General features: G+C 44.2%; 1 pseudogene; it reads right to left on the reverse strand.

Annotated features, from left to right (window-relative positions):
• Window positions 1-113: 113 nt before the first annotated feature.
• Window positions 114-6,714, reverse strand: LOC115206638 (extracellular calcium-sensing receptor-like; annotated as a pseudogene).
• Between the last annotated feature and the right edge of the window lie 14,351 nt (window positions 6,715-21,065).

The raw sequence follows: 21,065 nt of genomic DNA on the forward strand, positions 1-21,065 counted from the left end.
TTACCAATGATTACCTGCTAAATTGTTGGTCATCTCTGTCAGAGTAGTCCTACCTAACTGTATAATAAACCATATAACTGAATGTTACAATGTTTGTTCCCCTCAATAATTTCTTAATAACGTATATCATTGGATGTCTTCTCCATAAGGTGTTTCTTGGTGTTCTTCTCCGGCCTGAACAGAATAATAAAGCATTTAGGAACAAATAATAGAAAGAACAACCCAAAGCTAGAGGTGATGATGGCAAAGATCTCCACAGCTACAGTCAACTTCCCAGGAGAGCTGACATAAGCTGGGATAAAGGTGATCCAGACTGCACAGAATATGAGCATGCTGAAGGTGATGAATTTGGCCTCATTGAAGTTATCAGGCAGCTTCCAAGCCAGAAAAGCCAGCACAAAGCACAAGAGTGACAGGAGTCCTATATAGCCCAACACAGCCCAGAAACCAATAGCTGAACCCACATCACACTCTAGAATGATCTTTTCCTTGTAGGTGGTGAGGTTTTTAATGGGGAAGGGAGGAGACAGGGCCAACCACAGAGTGCATATCAAAGCCTGGACAAACGTGAAGGACACTACAGTCAATCTCTGCTGTGGAGGACCAAACCATTTCATGACATTACTGGCTGGAAGCGTAGCCCTGAAGGCCATCAACACCACTATTGTTTTCCCCAGAACACAAGAGATGCAGAGGACGAAGGTGATCCCAAACGCTGTGTGGCGCAGCATACAGGACCATTCAGAGGGCCGGCCAATGAAATTAAGAGAACACAGAAAACACAGAGCCAAGGAAAAGAGCAGCAGGAAGCTCAGCTCAGAGTTGTTGGCCCTGACGATGGCCGAAGTTCGGTGGCGATAAAAGACAGTTGCCGTGGCGATGGCCAGACAAGCCCCGCCCACAGAGCAGGCGATTCGTTAGATTAGTCTTTAACCAGGTGATTTCCCTCTCGATATAAAACCTCTGGTCAGGAGGCAGGGACGCATCATAGCGCCCCGCTGTCACCAACTCCATCTTCCCACTCTCCTGTCTCTGCCAGTTGACCAGTTCATAGGCGGCCACTGGGTCCCCGTTGGCATCGAAAGACACCTGGTACCCATTACGAGAGAAGTTAACCCTCCTTAATCTCTCCAGGACCTGGGGTTTGGAAGGGCAAGGGACGAGAGAGAAGGAGATAGTGGAAGAGAGATGAGAGAAGGGAAGAGAGATGGAGAGGGGACGAGAGAGATGGAGTGAGGGGAAGAGTGATGGAGAGATAGATGGAGAGAGGGGAAGAGAGAGATGGAGTGAGGGAGAGAGTGAAACAGAACATTCATTTAACTCATATATTTATCAGATGTGTTACTTCAGAACCAGCCGTAATGGCCTTCATACAATTAGTCTAAATAAACATATCTATCAGGACAATATACAATCGTCTTGTCATTCACCTGTGTTGGCTTCACATTGAGGCTTTTGTCACATTTCACAGTGGAGTTTTCTCTCTCTTCACAAACAATGCTGTGGATGGCGTGTGCTATGGCGTAAACAGCTTTATACACCATGTTAGTGATACGCAGCTGAGATGTATCTGTGTAGGGGGTCTGTAGCTGCTGTATATCCTCCCTGCCATCACACACCTTCTCTTCAACCCCAACACCTGTAGAGGAGGTCCCTACAGACAGACAGACAGACAGACAGACAGACAGACAGACAGACAGACAGACAGACAGACAGACAGACAGACAGACAGACAGACAGACAGACAGACAGACAGACAGACAGACAGACAGACAGACAGACAGACAGACAGACAGACAGACAGACAGACAGACAGACAGACAGAAATACAAATAGATTGATAAATATATAAATAGATAGATGATAGATAGATAGATAGATAGATAGATAGATGATAGATAGATAGATACCTATCCCCAGCCTACAGCCAAAGGCTCACTCCCAGAACTCAGTGAGCAGGGGAGAGTTGGACGCCTTCTGTGGGGAGAGGTCCAGGAGGAAGTCCCTGAGGCCGGGGATGACAGAGCGTTGGATGCCAAAGCCAATGGCCCCGGCACACAGTCCGAAACGCAGCATATCTGGGTCAGTGACCCAGGTCTCACTCCCGATCCACTGGCGGGGCGGAGAGGGCAGGCGGTGCAACTCCCTCAGCAGGATCCTCATGTCCCCAATGGCTGTGAAAGCAACCACCACCCGGGCTGTGGAGCTGGGGAACATGATTATATCATATGCTTAATATGCTGGTCATGGTTGTCATTCATTGGAATGTCTCAGTGAAGTGAACATGAACATTGGTATTAATCAACACTTTTGACATGCTTAAGATATGCAAATCATGTTGGTCTCACAGATCAACTTTGGGAAAAGAGAGAAATGAATAACAATAGTATTTTTTATAAATATTGTCTTGCATTTGTATGAATGAAAAGTTCACAAGTAATCATGGATCACCTGCGGATCACGTCGGCCACCCGTTGCACTCTGCTGAGTGGGTTGGTACGGGAGAAGGCTTCAGAATACTCCACACATGTGCCTTCCTCTTGTGCTGCCTGTAGGAAAGCCGCCATCCCGTTATTACCGTAGTCAGAGTCGGAACGGACCGCCCCAATCCAGGTCCAGCCGAAGTGCCTGATGAGGTGGGCCAGAGCGGCAGCCTGGAACTGGTCACTGGGGATGGTTCTGAAGAAGGTTGGATACTGTTTCTTATCACTCAGACAAGCACAGGTGGAAAAGTGGCTCACCTAGGTAAAAACAGACAGTCGATAACATGAGAAAGAACATAATGTCGGCCTAACAACTCTAATGTATTGGCTACTTCCTGCTTTTTTTCTTCAGCTATGTATTATGATGTTAGGGAGACATTAATAGTTAAAATCCCATGGGTTGTTTTTCATTAGGCCAGAATGAAAAGGATACACATTTCTATCCAAGACCTTGGTCATTCTATTCATATTGAAAATGGTTTTATAAGACATACTGGTGCTGTGAAATACATGAGTAAAAGGTGTTAAAGTAATCCCTGGTCTCCCATAACAACCTAGCCTATGAAAGATAGTTCTCAGATCATGTTTTAATGCCTACAGAAGTTCTCCAGACTCAAAGTCCTCAGTCAATGTTCAAATGCCTATGGAAGTTCTCCAAACTTCCTCCGCAAAATTTCACACAGAAATGTCTATTCCTGAAAGAGAGGAGAATACAGTTGGAATACAGTAAATTAAAAGTTGAACTCATTCCTGAAAGAGAGGAGAATATACAGTAGGAATACAGTAAGTTTAAAAGAAGCTGAATGATTTCTTTCCACAGGAGTTTACCTGAGGAATCCCGAAAGGGCCGATGATGCGCAACATGCTGATGGTAGGAGTGGAGCCAGACTCGCCCACGATAGCTGTCACCGTAGCCGACCCCGAGCACTGTTCTCCGGTATCAAACATGGGGTCCAGGCCATTATCCAGCTGGAAGGCCACTTTCACGGCCATGGGGACCGAGGAGCATGAGTCGTGCACTTGATAACCAAGTGTGACACCCGGTAGAAGGTCTGAACTGTTGTTTATCTCCTCAACTGCGAAGACCATGGCGCGCGAGAAGTGCAACTCACGGGAATCCAAACTCTAAATAAAAGATAGGTGAGTGAGCACCTCTTGACTAAATGGTAAACTAGCCTATAGAATATCTGGTTATACCAGGGCAAACATCTTAATATCTAGCCTTATTTTCCACACTGTCTACATGCCTACACTTTTGATATCGGTACTTGAAGACATTGTAGGATAGCCTGCATTTTTAAAAACTGTCACGTCCTGGCCAGTATAAGGGTTAATTAGTATTGTAGTTTGGTCAGGACGTGACAGAGGGTATTTGTTTTATGTGGTTCAGGGTGGTGTGTTTGGTTAAAGGGTGTTTGATTTAGTATTTCTGGGGTTTTGGTTTATAGTCTATGTTTATGTATTTCTATGTCTAGTCTGGTGAGTGTGTTTCTATGTTGTGTTGATTGGGGTTGGGACTCTCAGTTGAAGGCAGGTGTTGTCTATCTGCCTTTGATTGAGAGTCCCATATATTAGGGTGTGTTTGTGGTTGTTATTTGTGGGTGATTGTTCTGTGTTGAGCTTAGGCTTTGCCAGACTGTTTGTTGTCGTTCGTTCGTTCGTTCGTTCGTTCGTTCGTTCTCGTGTTTTTGTTCTTTTTGTACGTTCATTTTTTTGAAGTAATAAATTAACAAGATGAGCATACACATACCTGCTGCGTATTGGTCCTCCTTCACCGACGACAACCGTGACAGAATCACCCACCACTCAAGGACCAAGCAGCAGAGGAAGGAGCAGACGGTTTTCGAAGTGGACAAATGAGAGAGATGGACTTGGGAGGAGATCTTGGAGGGAGAAGGCTCCTACACTTGGGAGGAGATCCAAGCAGGGAAAGATCGCCTTCTTTGGAAACAGGTGGTACGCGAGAGAGAGGAAAGGAGTAAGGCTGGTATGGACCGGGAACGTTTCCGAGGGACAAGACTGGCGTTGAAGCACGAGAGGCACCCCCAAGAATTTTTTTTGGGGGGGCACACGGGTAGTTTGGCTAGGCCTAGGAAGAGCCGGAAGCCAGCTACCCGTGGTTATATGGAGGAGCGTATGGGGTGGAGAGCGCTATGTTTCGCTGAGAAGCGCACTATCTCACCCATACGCACGCACAGTCCGGTGCGAGTTATTCCAGCCCCTCGCAGGTGCCGTGCTAGAGCGGGCATCCAGCCTGGTAGGAGGATGCCTGCGCAGCGCATCTGGTCGCCGGTACGCCTCCGAGGACCAGGCTACCCAACTCCCGCTCTACGCACGGCTACCATCAGGCCCCTGCACAGCCCAGTCTGCCCTGAACAAGCACTCCGCTCGTACAGGGCTACTAGTTCCATCCAGCCAAGGCGGGTTGTGCAGGAGGTAAGATCTAGACCGGCTGTGCGCCTCCATAGCCCTGGGTTTCCAGCTCCTGTCTCTCGTGCGGACCCGGAAGTGTGTCAACCCAGTCCGACTCGTCCTGTTCCTGCTCCCCGCACTAGCCTGCAAGTGCGTAAACCCAGCCTCGCCAGTCAACAGTCGTCAGAGCTTCCCGCCAGTCAACAGTCGTCGGAGCTGCCCGCCAGTCAACAGTCGTCGGAGCTGCCCGCCAGTCAACAGTCGTCGGAGCTGCCCGCCAGTCAACAGTCGTCGGAGCTGCCCGCCAGTCAACAGTCGTCGGAGCTAGTCAACAGTCGCCGGAGTGGTCAGACTGCGCTGAACTGCCGGAGTGGCCAGACTGCGCTGAACTGCCGGAGTGGCCAGACTGCGCTGAACTGCCGGAGTGGCCAGACTGCGCTGAACTGCCGGAGTGGCCAGACTGCGCTGAACTGCCGGAGTGGCCAGACTGCGCTGAACTGCCGGAGTGGCCAGACTGCCCTGAACTGCCGGAGTGGCCAGACTGCCCTGAACTGCCGGAGTGGCCAGACTGCCCTGAACTGCCAGAGTGGCCAGACTGCCCAGACTGTCCCGAGTTGCCAGACTGCCCCGAGCTGCCAGACTGGCCAGACTGCCCCGAACTGCCAGAGTGGCCCGACTGCCGGGAAAGGCCTGAACCGGAGCCACCTCCTGATATAGGTGGGTTGGGGAGAGGGGGGTGTAGCACAGTGCCGTCGTTGACGGCAGCCACCCTCCCTTCCCTCCCTTTAGTAGAGGGGAATTTTTGTTTTGTTGTTTGGGGTTGTTGTTTTCGTTTTGTTTTTTGTTTTAAAGGTGCTTCCGGGGTTAGCACCTTTAAGGGGGGGGGTACTGTCACGTCCTGGCCAGTATAAGGGTTAATTAGTATTGTAGTTTGGTCAGGACGTGACAGAGGGTATTTGTTTTATGTGGTTCAGGGTGGTGTGTTTGGTTAAAGGGTGTTTGATTTAGTATTTCCGGGGTTTTGGTTTATAGTCTATGTTTATGTATTTCTATGTCTAGTCTGGTGAGTGTGTTTCTATGTTGTGTTGATTGGGGTTGGGACTCTCAGTTGAAGGCAGGTGTTGTCTATCTGCCTTTGATTGAGAGTCCCATATATTAGGGTGTGTTTGTGGTTGTTATTTGTGGGTGATTGTTCTGTGTTGAGCTTAGGCTTTGCCAGACTGTTTGTTGTCGTTCGTTCGTTCGTTCTCGTGTTTTTGTTCTTTTTGTACGTTCATTTTTTTGAATTAATAAATTAACAAGATGAGCATACACATACCTGCTGCGTATTGGTCCTCCTTCACCGACGACAACCGTGACAAAAACACTGTTTCTCTGTCTTTAAACACACTGTTTCTCGGTCTTTAACACACAATATATCTGTCTTTAAACACACTGTTTTTCTGCCATTAAACACACTGTCTACGTGTCTTTAAAACACAATTTATCTGTCTCCCCACACATCCACAGTCCTGTCCCCTGCTCCCTCTTGTGCTCACTGACCTCCCTGTGCACTGCAGGGGCTCAGGCATGCTGGTGTAGCTGTGATCCACAGTGTGCATGTAGTAGTGCATGGAGAAAACACCCCCGATGACAAAGTCCCGTCCTGGGAGAACGTCGGAGGATGAGGGGTGCCTTGGAGCCTGCATCTGACAGACTCCAGCCCAGAGGCAGAGGCAGACGAGAGCAAGGCGAGCCCACCAGCCACCACAGCTAGATGTAGTAGAACCAGACTACCAGCCAGACTTGGATCCAGAGCAGGAACCAGAGAGAGCCTCATTCCCCTGATGTGTAGAAGGTATGGGGTAGCACAGCGCCACACAGACCCACATAGGTCAGGTTACCTCTCTACTCTGGGTTAAATACCCACCGTACCTCTGTGGGGATTCCTCTGGGGGCCACACTGTGGGTATGGCCATGCCAAGGAGGGAGGGGCTAGAGGCTGCCTTGCTCACCCAGTCAGGTCCTGCTTCTTTCAGCTATAGAGAGTGTTTGCACCAGCATCAGAACTACGTTGACTGTAATGGTTTAGATAGACATAAACATACATTAAACACACAATAACCATGAGCCTCTCTTATGGGGTGGCAGGTATCCTAGTGGTTAGAGCGTTGGACTATTAATTAACTTGTTGGGGATAAGGGGCAGTATTTTCATGGTTGGATAAAAAACGTACCCGATTTAAACTGGTTACTACTCTTACCCAGAAATGAGAATATGCATATAATTAGTAGATTTGGATAGAAAACACTCTGAAGTTTCTAAAACTGTTTTAATGGTGTCTGTGAGTATAACAGAACTCATATGGCAGTCAAAACCCTGAGATAAATCCTAACAGGAAGTGGAAATCTGATTTGTGGAATCACATTCAACCCTTTGCCAATGAAACACACCGTGAGTTAGGATTCATTTAGCACTTCCTAAGGCTTCCACTAGATGGCAACAGTCTTTACAAAGTGGTTTGAGTCTTCTCCGGTAAAAACTGACCGAATGAGAGGCCTGGAAAGTTTGTCATAGAGGGAGGGCCATTACTACTATGACGCGCATGCCCGTGGGTACTCTCTCGTTCCGAAACGTTTAGTAAGACAATGCAATCGTACGCCTTGAATATTATTGAAGTTCTGATTGAAAAAGGCCCTAAAGATTTATGTTATACAACGTTTGACATGTTTGAACGATAGACGACAAGTCCCGCGCGCTTCGTACATTATGAGTAGCCTTCGGAACGCGCTAACAAGAAGGAGCTATTGGGACATAAATTATTAACTTTTTCGAACAAAACTACATTTGTTGTGGACTTGGGATCCCTGGAAGTGCCTTCTGATGAAGATAATCAAAGGTAAGGGAATATTTACAATAGTATTTTTGATTTTAGATGAGTCCAAGATGGCGCTAACCTGTATCGCCTAGCCTATTTTTCTGAGCATAGCACCTCGTTTATTGCAAAGTGTGATTTTCCAGTAAAGTTATTTTTAAATCTGGCAATGCGGTTGCATTCACGAGATGTTAATCTATAATTCTTTGAATGACAATATTATATTTTACCAATGTTTTCGAATAGTAATTTTGTAAATTGTAGTGCTGCTTCACCGGAAGCATTTGAGGGAAAATATTTTCTGAACGTCACGCGCCGATGTAAAATGCTGTTTTTATACATAAATATGAACTTTATCGAACAAAAAATGCATGTATTGTGTAACATGATGTCCTAGGAGTGTCATCTGATGAAGATTGTCAAAGGTTAGTGCTGCATTTAGCTGTGTTTTGGGTATTTGTGATGCATGCTAGTTGCTTTGAAAATGGCAGTGTGATTATTTTTGGCAGGGTACTCTCCTAACATAATCTAATGTTTTGCTTTTGCTGTAAAGCCTTTTTGAAATTGGACAACGTGGTTCGATTCAGGAGAGGTGTATCTATAAAATGGTGTAAAATAGTCATATGTTTGAGAAATTGAAGTTATAGCATTTGAGGTATTTCTATTTCATGCGACGCGATTCCACTGGCTGTTGACTAGGGTGGGACGCAAACGTCCCACGTTTCCCAGACAGGTTAACCGAAAGGTTGCAAGATCGATTCCCCGAGCTGACAAGGTAAAAATCTGTCGTTCTGCCCCTGAACATGGCAGTTAACCCACTGTGCCTAGGCCGTCATTGAACATATGAATTTGTTCTTAACTGACTTGCCTAGTTAATCCAACCACAGTGTCCGATTTCAAAAAGGCTTTACGGCAAAAGCAAAACATTAGATTATGTTAGGACATCAACTTCACAAGAAAAACCACACAGCCATTTTCTAAGCAAGGAGAGGCATCACAAAAACCAGCTAAAATGAATCACTAACCTTTGACGATCTTCATCAGATGACACTCCCAGGACTCAATGTTAGACAATACATATATGTTTTGTTAGATAAAGTTTATATTTATACCCAAAAACCCCATTTTACATTGGCGCGTGATGTTCAGAAAATGTATTGCCACCCAAAACGTCCGGTGAAGAGCACATCAATTTACAAAAATACTCATCATAAACATATATAAACTTTAAAACAGTTATTGAAAGAATTATAGATACACTTCTCCTTAAGTATCGGCCTCACGGCCTTCGTCAGAACTTTACTGAGGGATTTACCATCACCACATGGACATGCTAAAATCAACACCAATGAGCGAAGGAGAGGAACCACTATCACTGACCGGCCATCCTGAGTTCAACTAGCCAGTAAATTGGGCATTTCTGCTGTATATTAGAGCATGTCAAATTCGTGATGGTAAAAGCCCATTGTAAGACATTGCAAATAGACAGCCGTGCACCTGGTTTCCTGAACGGGTTACCAGTAGCACATTTTTGTAATGGTTTTTAATGCCTTTATGGGGGTCCATTGCCAGGAAGAGAGCACCCCCACCCGTGCCAAACCAATAGAGGGCATCCCTGGTCCTTTTGGACGTTTCCCAAAAAATCTTTAAAAAATGACAGAGCCCCACTTCTCTCACATCAAACATGACAAATAGACCTTCTAGGTTGATTCAGGGCTTGACATAACGATATATATATATCATTTGGGCAGTATAAATGCCATTTGGACATGGTTCACTGACTTTTGGGTTCGGAAGCCGACATGAACATATATGGCAAATGGACATAACATCCTGATTTGGTACTTTAAATACTTATGTATGGCATTTCGACATTTGTTATATTGCAGGCAAAAACCTGTGAAAAATAGATTTAAAAAAATGAGAATTTTGTGACTGTACTATTTAGTGTCATTGTTTTAAAGATACCACAGTGAGAAAGGATTCAGTTCGCAACTCCTACGGCTTCCACTAGATGTCAACGATCTTTAGAAAGTTGTTGGAAGCATCTGTCATGAATACAGACCGAATTAGAAAGCTTACAAGTTGACACGTCATCACTTCATTTTTTGCGCCTGCGCATGAATCTGAGAAGAGTGCCTTTGTCATAATCGTTTATTCTAGACACTTGATAGGTTGTGTGAAAATATTACCGATGTTTACTGATGTTTCACGTTAAAAATGGACCAAAAGATTCATGCTAAACAACGTTTGACATGTTTAAACAAACGTAAATAGATTATTTACTAGGTTTTCTTTAGCTTTTCGACGTGACTTTACACTGCCCACCTCATTTTGTGGGAGCCTACTGAACGCTAACTATTTGGACATAAATTATGAACTTTGTCAAAAGAAACCACATTTGTTCTGGACCTGGGATCTCTGGCAGCGCCTTCTGATGGAGATAATCAAAGGTAAGGGGATATTTAGAATGTTATTATCGATATTAGATGATGCTAATGCTAACGGTATAGCTTAGCTTAGCTTAGCATATAGCTTATTGTTGTTAGCATAGTACCCAGTTTATGCAAAATGTGATTTCCCAGTAAAGTTATTTTGAGATCTGGCCATTCGGTAGCAATTACGAGATGATAATATATTATTCTTTGAATGACAATATTATAATTTACCAATGTTTTCGAATAGTAATTCCGTGATTTGTAATGCTGGATTCACTGGGTGCATTCGAGCCGAAAAAAATTCTGAATTTCACCGCGACTGTAAATGCTGTTTTTGGATATAAATATGAACTTGATGGAACTAAAAATGCATGTATTGTTTAACATAATGTCCTATGAGTGTCATCTGATGCAGATTGTCAAAGGTAAGTGCATAATTCTAGCTAGTTTTCTGTCTGTTGATGCCCTTCTTTGAATTGGCTAAACATTACACGCAGCTATTGTCAATGTACTCTCCTCACATAACCTAACTTTATGCATTCTCCGTAATGCCTCTGAAAATCGGACAGCGTGGTTAGATTTAGGAGATATATCTTTCAAATGGAGGAAAATAGTTGATTATTTGATTATTTGAAATGATTACTCTTGCAGTTTTGAATTCCCCGCCATGGTCACATGACAATGAATCCCAATACCGGGATTAGATCGGGATAAGATCCTCAACAGGTTAAGTGTTGATGCTACGACATCAACACTTAAATGGCTGGATGCTACTTACCATTGCGGACTTAGGTTTATTACGGGTGCTAGCTACAAAACTCACCACTGTGTTATATATCAAAATGTGATTTGGACTTCGCTGTCCGTGAGACGAGAACAACATGCTCTTGTGTTTGTCTATAATGCACTTCTGAATAAGCTACCTTCTTATTTATCATCACTCATCAATATTAGAATTATAATTCCTAAAACCAGGTCTCAAGCATGGATTACTCTTGAGGCCCGTGCGATTTCCACAGAGTTGGGTATGGCTGCCTTTTCCTGTTACGCTCCTTGCCTATGGAATAGCCTGCAGACTAAACTTAAACTTGAGACTCTTGTCCCCTTTGCCCATTTTAAATATTTATTGGAGGACCTTTATTTTGTATTGCTTGTAACTGTTTCGGGTAATGCAAGTTCTTGTGCTGTTGTATTCTGTTGCTGTATTGTGATCATTTTGTTTGACTTGTGTAGTTTCTTAACTTCTTTGGGGTGAGGGGTAGTATTTTCACGTCCGGATGAAAAGCATGCCCAGAGTAAACTGCCTGCTACTCAGGCCCAGAAGCTAGGGTATGCATATTATTAGTAGATTTGGATAGAAAACACTCTGAAGTTGTAAAACTGTTTGAATGATGTCTGTGAGTATAACATAACTCATATTGCAGGTGAAAACCTGAGAAAAATCCAACCAGGAAGTGGGAAATCTGAGTTTTGTAGTTTTTCAAGTGATTGCCAATCTAATATACAGTATCTGTGGGGTCAGATTGCACTTCCTAAGGCTTCCACTAGATGTCAACAGTCTTTAGAACGTTGTTTCAGGCTTCTATTGTAAAAGGGGAGCGAATAAGACCACCTAGAGTAAGTGGACCAGCTGAAAGCTTTGAGTTGTTTATCGTGCGCGGCCGTGTGCATGAGCTCCGTTCACTTTCCTTTCTAAAGACAAAGGAATTATCCGGTTGGAATATTATTGAAGATTTATGATAAAAACATCCGAAAGATTGATTCTATACATCGTTTGACATGTTTCTACAAACTGTAATAGAACATTTTTAACTTTTCGTCTGGACTTAGTGCGCGCGCCTTGTGCATTTGGAATATTGAACCTAACGTGTGAACAAAATGGTATTTGGACATAAAGATGAACTTTATTGAACAAAACAAACATTTATTGTGGAACTGGGATTCCTGGGAGTGCATTCTGATGAAGATCATCAAAGGTAAGTGAATATTTACAACACTATGTCTGACTTTTGTTGACTTCACAACATGGCGGGTGTCTGTATGGCTTGTTTTGGTGGCAGAGCGCTGTACTCAGATTATGGCTAGCATCATACATACCCCAGAGAAGTTAATCATTGTACCTAAACTCTATGTGTAAACATGTATACACAGGGCCCAGCTGTAAAAGAGACCTTGGTCTCAGTCTGTGTTCCTTGTTGAAATAAAGGTAAAATAAAGGTAAAATATATATATATACATATGGCAAAAGGACATAACATCCTGATTTGGTACTTATGTATGCCATTTGGCCATGGTTCACTGACTTTTGACTTCCTGTCGTCATATATTGCAAATGGACAAAACATCGGCCTTACGTACAAACTCAATGAAAAAGACAAAGGTATGTTCATATGGTTGTTATATATGTATTATTGACAAAAAATGTAATTTTTTTCAAAAACAGTCCAGAAAGCAATTTTTTTAAGGGAGTTGTATTTTTGAAAAAATCTATATTCAAAATTTGACCCTTGGGTCTTGACTTTATGTCCATTTGCAATATGAAAATTTACGGTGGCGCGCTCGCCATCTTTGGGAATTTGCTGTATGACACTTGGCATTTGCCATATGCCACTTGCCATAAGCTTTGAATGAACTGCCATCCATTTGAGTGGTATTTGCGATCATGTATATGTTTCGCCCAATGGCAATATGTTGCCATTCATTTTTGTCCATTTCATGAGGGTCTTCCCTTACCACTATAATCTAGTCCTCATGGCAAGCAGGCAGTACACAGTATTTCCCCTACAGTCTAGTCCTCTTGGCACGCTGGCTCTTCACAGTATTTCCTCTACAGTCTAGTCCTCTTGGCATTTTGCCTTACTTATGTTTCCCCTTAACCTGTCTGGGATAGGGGGCAGTATTTTCACAGCCGGATAAAAAACGTACCCGATTTAAACTGGTTACTACTCTTGCCCAGAAATGGGAATATGCATATTATTAGTAGATTTGGATAGAAAACACTCAAAAGTTTCTAAAACTGTTTGAATGGTGTCTGTGAGTATAACAGAACTCATATGGCAGGCAAAAACATGAGAAGATTCCAAGCAGGAAGTGGCCTGTCTGACAATTTGTAGTACTTCTGTTGCATCTCTATCGAAATTACAGTATCTGTGCTGTTACGTGACACTTTCTAAGGCTTCCATTGGCTCTCTAAAGCCTTCAGAAAGCGGATTGACGTCTCTCCTGTCTCTGGGCAGATAACAGCAGCAGAGTTTGTCAGTGGACTGCCTTGTGACAGTGAGACTGGAGATGCGCGTTCACGAGACCTCGCCATTTTTTCTTTCCCTCTTTGAATGAATACAACGTTGTCCGGTTGGAATATTATTGCTATTTTCCGAGAAAAATAGCATAAACATTTATTTTAAACAGCGTTTGCCATGCTTCTAAGTACGGTAAAGGAACATTTAGAATTATTTTGTCACGAATTGCGCTTGCGCGTTACCCTTTGGATAGTGACCTGAGCGCACAACAAAACTGAGGTATTTGCATATAACTATGGATTATTTGGAACCAAAACAACATTTGTTGTTGAAGTAGAAATTCTGTGAGTGCATTCTGACGAAGAACAGCAAAGGTAATCCAATTTTTCTAATAGTAATTTTGGGTTTAGTGAGCCCCGAAGTTGGCGGGTGTCTGAATAGCTAGCCTGTGATGGCTGAGGTATGTATTCAGAATATTGCTGTCACGGGTGTCGTAGGGTGTAGACCAAAACGCAGCGGGAAAATGTATACTCATTTTCTTTTTATTAGTGAAGAAGGAACAACACAAACAACGTATACAACAAACAAACGAACTAGACAGTCTCGTCAGGCATACAGCAAAACAAGAAACAATCTCCCACAATTCCCAAAACAAACACACTCCTAAATATAGGACCTTCAATCAGAGGCAATGATAGACAGCTGCCTCCAATTGAAGGCCCCAATCCCCATTACCAAAACATAGAAATACAAACGCCTAGACAGAACATAGAAATAAACTAACATAGAACGATAACCCAAAAACAACGGAATACAAAAATCAAATACCCCTCTACATACACAACCACCCCAAACCATATAAACCAAATACCCCCTCTACATGAACACATACACAAACACACCCTGAACCACATAAAACAAATACCCCCTGCCACGTCCTGACCAAACTATAAGAACAAATAACCCCTTTACTTGTCAGGACGTGACAATTGTAAAATGTGCTTTCGCCGAAAAGCTATTTTAAAATCTGACATAGCGATTGCATACGATTGTTATGTATTTTGTCAACGTTTATGATGAGTAATTTATTAAATTCACCGGAGGTTTTCGGTGGGTATGCTAGTTCTGAACATCACATGCTAATGTAAAAAGCTGTTTTTTGATTTAAATATGAACTTGATTGAACAAAACATGCATGTATTGTATAACATAATGTTCGAGGAGTGTCCTCTGATGAAGATCATCAAAGGTTAGTGCTGCATTTAGCTGTGGTTTGGGTTTTTGTGACATATATGCTTGCTTTGAAAATGGCTGTGTGATTATTTTTGGCTGGGTACTCTCCTGACATAATCTAATGTTTTGCTTTCGCTGTAAAGCCTTTTTGAAATCGGACAATGTGGTTGGATTAACAAGAGTCTTATCTTTCAATTAGTGTAAAATAGTCATATGTTTGAGAAATTGAAGTTATAGCATTTTTGAGGTATGTGTATTTCGCGCCACGCGATTCCACTGGCTGTTGAATAGAGTGGGAAGCTAACGTCCCACCTAGCCCAGAGAGGTTAAGTCTAGTCCTCTTGGCATACTGGCTCTACACAGTATTCCTCTACAGCCTAGTCCTCTTGGCATACTGGTTCTACACAGTATTTCCCCTACTATCTAGTCTTCTTGGTATGCTGGCAGTACACAGTATTTATTCTAAAGTCTAGTCCTCTTGGTACGCTTCCTCTCTTGTATTTCCCCTGCAGTATAGTCCTCTTGGCACGTTGCCTCACAGTTGAAGTCAGAAGTTTACATTCACATTAGCCAAATATATTTAAACTATTAAATATGTTGCTTCGTAATTTTCTCTCCTCATGATGCCATCAATTTTGTGAAGTGCACCAGTCCCTCCTGCAGCAAAACAACCCCACAACATGATGCTGCCACCCCCATGCTTCACAGTTGGGGATGGTGTTCTTCAATTTGCAAGCCTCCCCCTTTTTCCTCCAAACATAACGATGTTTGTCCCCATGTGCAGTTGCAAACCGTAGTCTGGCATTTTATTTGCGGTTTTGGAGCAGTGGCTTCTTCCTTGCTGAGCAGCCTTTCAGGTTATGTCGATATAGGACTCATTTTCCTGTGAATATAGATACTTTTGTACCTGTTTCCTCCAGCATCTTCACAAGGTCCTTTGTTCTGGGATTGATTTGCTCTTTTCGCACCAAAGTACGTTAATCTCTAGGAGACAGAACGCATCTTCTTCCTGAGCGGTATGACGCCTGCGTGGTCCCATGGTGTTTATACTGCGCACTATTGTTTGTACAGATGAACGTGGTACCTTCAGGCATTTGGAAATTGCTCCCAAGGATGAACCAGACTGTGGAGGTCTACAATTAATATTCTGAGGTCTTGGCTGATTTCATTTGATTTTACCATGATGTCAAGCAAAGAGGCACTGAGTTTGAAGGTAGGCCTTGATATACATCAACAGGTACATCCAATTGACTCAAATTATGTCATCCAGCCTATCAGAAGCTTCTAAAGCCATGACATATTTTTCTGGAATTTTCCAAGCTATTTAAAGGCACAGTCAACTTAGTATATCTAAACTTCTGTCACGTCCTGACCAGCAGAGGGAGTAATTGTAGTAGTTTTGGTCATGACGTGGCAGAGGTTTTGTGTTGTGTGTAGGTTGTTTGCTGGACTCTTAACTTCTTGGGGCTATGTGGGACGTTAGCGTGCCACCCGTGGCGCACCCTATCAACAGCAGGTGCATTTCAAGAGCGGCAAATTTGAAACCAAATAAATGTCAAAATTCAAATTTCTCAAACATACAACTAACTTACAGCCTTTGAAAGATAAACATCTCCTTAATCTAACCACGTTTTCCGATTTCAAAAAGGTTTTACGGGGAAAGCATAAAGTTAGGTTATGTTAGGAGAGTACATTGACAATAGCTGTGTGTAGTGTATTGTCGATTCAAAGACAGGCGTCACCAAAACCATAAAATCAGCTAAAATTATGCACTAACCTTTTACAATCTCCATCAGATGACACTCCTAGGACATTATGTTAGACAATGCATGCCTTTTTAGTTCTATCAAGTTCATATTTATATCTAAAAACAGCGTTTTACTATAGCGTTGATGTTCAGGAAATCGTTTCCCTCCAATACCGGCAGTCAAGTCATGACAACAAAATAATTAATTAATATTAGAAAACATTGGTAAAATATTATATTGTCATTCAAAGAATTATAGATTTACATCTCTTGAACGCAATGGACTTGCCAGATTTAAAATGAACCTTACTGGGAAATCACACTTTGCAATAATCTGAGCACTGCGCCAGAAAAATACGCATTGCGATACAGACTAACCGCCATGTTGGAGAGATCTAAAATCGAAAATACTATGTAAATAATCCATTACCTTTGATTCTCTTCATCAGATGTCACTTCCAAAGAATCCCAGGTCCATAACGAATGTAGTTTTGTTCAAAAAAGCTCATCATTTATGTCCAAAAACCTCCGTGTTGTAGCACATGATCTAAGCCAGCCGGACTTCACTTCACATCACGAACGGAAAAATATATTTACGTTCGTTCAAACATGTCAAACGTTGTATCGCATAAATCATTAGGGCCTTTTTTAACCAGAACATGAATAAAATTCAAGGCGGACCATTGGGTTCTCTTTTAAAACGTTTCGGAATGAGAGTACCCACCATCAACTCGCGCGCGCCAGGTGTCTAATGGGCCATCGCCGTTCCAAAGCTCTTCTTCAGTCAGATCTCACTGTAGAAGACTCAAAACACTTTGTAAAGGCTGGGGACATCTTGTGGAAGCAATAGGAAGTGCCAAAAGATTCCTCACCCCCTTTGTTTTTCAATGGTATAGGCTTAAATTCAATTCAACACATCAGGTATCCACTTCCTGTCAGAATCTGTCTCAGGGTTTTGCCTGCCAAATGAGTTCTGTTATACTCACAGACACCATTCAAACAGTTTTTGAAACTTTAGGGTGTTTTCTATCCATATATAATAAGTATATGCATATTGTAGTTACTGGGTAGGATTAGTAACCAGATTAAATCGGGTACATTTTTTTATCCAGCCGTGAAAATACTGCCCCCTATACCCTAACAGGTTAATTGGAGGCAAGGGTTTCTAGTTGCCTCTGATTGGGAGTCCTATAAACAGGTGTGTGTTTTTCTTTGTGTTTGTGGGTAGTTGTTTTTGCACTGCGTTTTGTTAGCCTGCAAAACTGTTCCTGTCGTCGTGAGTATTGTTTATTGTTTTTCCCTGTGGATGCTTTGCGTGTTTTTATAAAAAAAATATGAGTATCCACATTCCCGCTGCGCCTTGGTCTTCTCTCCACTACGACACATGTTACAGAACTACCCACCACAAACGGACCAAGCAGCGTGGGAGGAAGGACTCCTAGACATGGGAGGATATCCTGAATGGCAAGGGATCCTACACATGGGCGGAGATCCTGGCTGGAAGGGATCGCCTCCCATGGGAACAGGTGGAGGCAGCCAGGAGAGCGGAGGCAGCAGGAAAAGGGAGCGAACGTTATGCTGGAACATGGCTGGCAAGGAAGCCCGAGAGGCAGCCCCAATAATTTTTTTGGGGGGGGCACAAGGGCTGTTTGGCGGGGGGAGATTGGAGACCCAGGCCAGCTCCCCGTACCCTTTTTGGACATAAACAGACTGGACAGGTCCCGTGCTTTGGGGTAGGTGCTGTTGTTAGGCCTGGTATTTTCAGGCCAGTATGCGCAGTACCAGCGCCCCGCATGTGCCAGGGGAGAGTGAGCATCGAGCCTGAAGGGGTGATGCCAACCCTGCGCTCTAAACCGCCAGTGCGCCTCTACGGTCCAGTATTCTCCGCTACACGCACTAGCCTTGAGGTGCGTGTCTCCAGGCTGGCACGTCCTGTACCAGCCCCACGCATCAGGCATCTAGTGCGTCAGCCCAGCCTCGCCAGTCTGGGGCCGCCAGAGCTGCCCGCCAGTCAGGAGTCGCCAGAGCTGCCCGCCAGTCAGGAGTCGCCAGAGCTGCCCGCCAGTCAGGAGTCGCCAGAGCTGCCCGCCAGTCAGGAGTCGCCAGAGCTGCCCGCCAGTCAGGAGTCGCCAGAGCTGCCCGCCAGTCAGGAGTCGCCAGAGCTGCCCGCCAGTCAGGAGCTGCCAGAGTGGCCCGTCTGCCCGGAGATGCCAGAGTGGCCCGTCTGCCCGGAGATGCCAGAGTGGCCCGTCTGCCCGGAGATGCCAGAGTGGCCCGTCTGCCCGGATCAGCCAGAGTGGCCCGTCTGCCCGGATCAGCCAGAGTGGCCCGTCTGCCCGGATCTGCCAGAGTGGCCCACCTGCCCGGATCTGCAAGGGTGCCCCGCCTGCCCGGATCTGCCCGAGTGGCCCGCCTGCCCGGATCTGCCCGAGTGGCCCGCCTGCCCGGATCTGCCAGGGTGCCCCGCCTGCCCGGATCTGCCAGGGTGCCCCACCTTTCCGGATATGCCCGAGTGGGCCCGCCTGCCCGGATCTGCCAGGGTGCCCTGTTCTGCCCGGATCTGCCAGGGTTCCCTGCCTTTCCGGATCTGCCCGAGTGGCCCGCCTGTCCTCCGGCCCAGCCCGAGTGGCCCGCCTGTCCTCCGGCCCAGCCCGAGTGGCCCGCCTGTCCTCCGGCCCAGCCCGAGTGGCCCATACTGTCCTCCGGCCCAGCCAGAGTGGTCCGTCTGCCCGGGTCAGCCAGAGTGGCCCGTCTGCCCGGCGCAGCCATCGGCGCCACCTAAGTGGGTGACGCCGAAGGTGGAGCAAGGTTCACATCCCGCACCTGAGCCGCCTCCTATATAGGTGGGTTGGGGGGGGGGGGTGTAGCACAGTGCCGTCATTGATGGCAGCCACCCTCCCTTCCCTCCCTTTAGTTTAGGGGGATTTTTTTGATGTTTTTTTTTTTTGTCTTGTCTTTTAGGTGCAGTCGGGGTCTGCACCTTTAGGGGGGGTACTGTCACGTCCTGACCAGCAGAGGGAGTAATTGTATTAGTTTTGGTCAGGACGTGGCAGAGGTTTTGTGTTGTGTGTAGGTTGTTTGCTGGACTCTCAATTGGAGGCAGGTGTTTCTAGTTGCCTCTGATTGGGAGTCCTATAAACAGTTGTTTGTTTTTCTTTGTGTTTGTGGGTAGTTGTTTTTGCACTGCCTTTTGTTAGCCTGCAAAACTGTTCCTGTCGTCGTGAGTATTGTTTATTGTTTTTCCCTGTGGATGCTTTGCGTGTTTTTATAAAAAAAATATGAGTATCCACATTGGGAGTGCATTCTGATGAAGAACAGCAAAGGTAATAACATTTTTCTTATAGTAAATCTGACTTTGGTGAGGGCTAAACTTGGTGGGTGTCTAAATAGCTAGCCCTGTGATGCCGGGCTATCTACTTAGAATATTGCAAAATGTGCTTTCACTGAAAAACTATTTTAAAATCGGACATAGCGAGTGCATATAGGAGTTCTGTATCTATAATTCTTAAAATAATTGTTATATTTTTTGTGAACGTTTATCGTGAGTAATTTAGTAAATTCCCCGGAAGTGTTCGGTGGGAATGCTAGTCACATGCTAGTCACATGCTAATGTAAAAAGCTGCTTTTTGATATAAATATGAACTTGATTGTACAAAACATGCATGTATTGTATAATATAATGTCCTAGGTGTGTCATCTGATGAAGATCATCAAAGGTTAGTGCTGCATTGAGCTGTGGTTTGGGTTTATGTGACATTATATGCTAGCTTGAAAAATGGGTGTCTGATTATTTCTGGCTGGGTACTCTGCTGACATAATCTAATGTATTGCTTTCGTTGTAAAGCCTTTTTGAAATCGGACAGTGTGGTTAGATTAACGAGAGTCTTGTCTTTAAAATGGTGTAAAATAGTCATATGTTTGAGAAATTGAAGTTGAAATTGAATAGCATTTTTGAGGTATTTGTATTTTGCGCCACGCGATTCCACTGGCTGTTGAATAGAGTGGGACGCTAACGTCCCACCTAGCCCAGAGAGGTTTTAACATGCTGGTCATGTGTGTCATTCATTGGAATGTCTCAGTGAAGTGAACATGAACATTAGTATTAATCAACACTTTTACATGCTTAAGATATGCAAATCATGTTGGTCTCACAGATCAGCTTTGGGAAAAGAAAGAAATTAATAACAATAATATTTTTTATAAAGTAATAGCATTTCTAAGGTATTTGAATAACGCGCCACGGGACTACACTCGCAAGCGTCCCACCTAGCCCATAGAGGTTAACAAGAAATGTGTGGAGTTGTTGAAAAAGGAGTTTTAATGACTCCAACCTAAGCGTATGTAAACTTCCGACTTCAACTGTGTATGAAAATGTTTATTATATTATTATAATACATAATGTGATGAATTACAATATCAACTGAACACATGCACTTTAATGTTATATCAATTCATGTAGGAATAAATATTTTCTTCAACAACCTGGAAGTGTTTCCACTCTGTAGGCTACTGCTAATGACATCATTTAGCAGTTCAAATTAGATTGGAAACACTTCCAGGTTGATCCGGGCAGACGGGCCACTCTGGCTGATCCGGGCAGACGGGCCACTCTGGCAAATCCGGGCAGACATGTTACAATGTTTTCCCCTCAATCATTTC

The sequence above is a fragment of the Salmo trutta genome, chromosome 13 (genome assembly GCF_901001165.1).
Source record: "Salmo trutta chromosome 13, fSalTru1.1, whole genome shotgun sequence".
Classification (NCBI taxonomy): Eukaryota; Metazoa; Chordata; class Actinopteri; order Salmoniformes; family Salmonidae; genus Salmo; species Salmo trutta.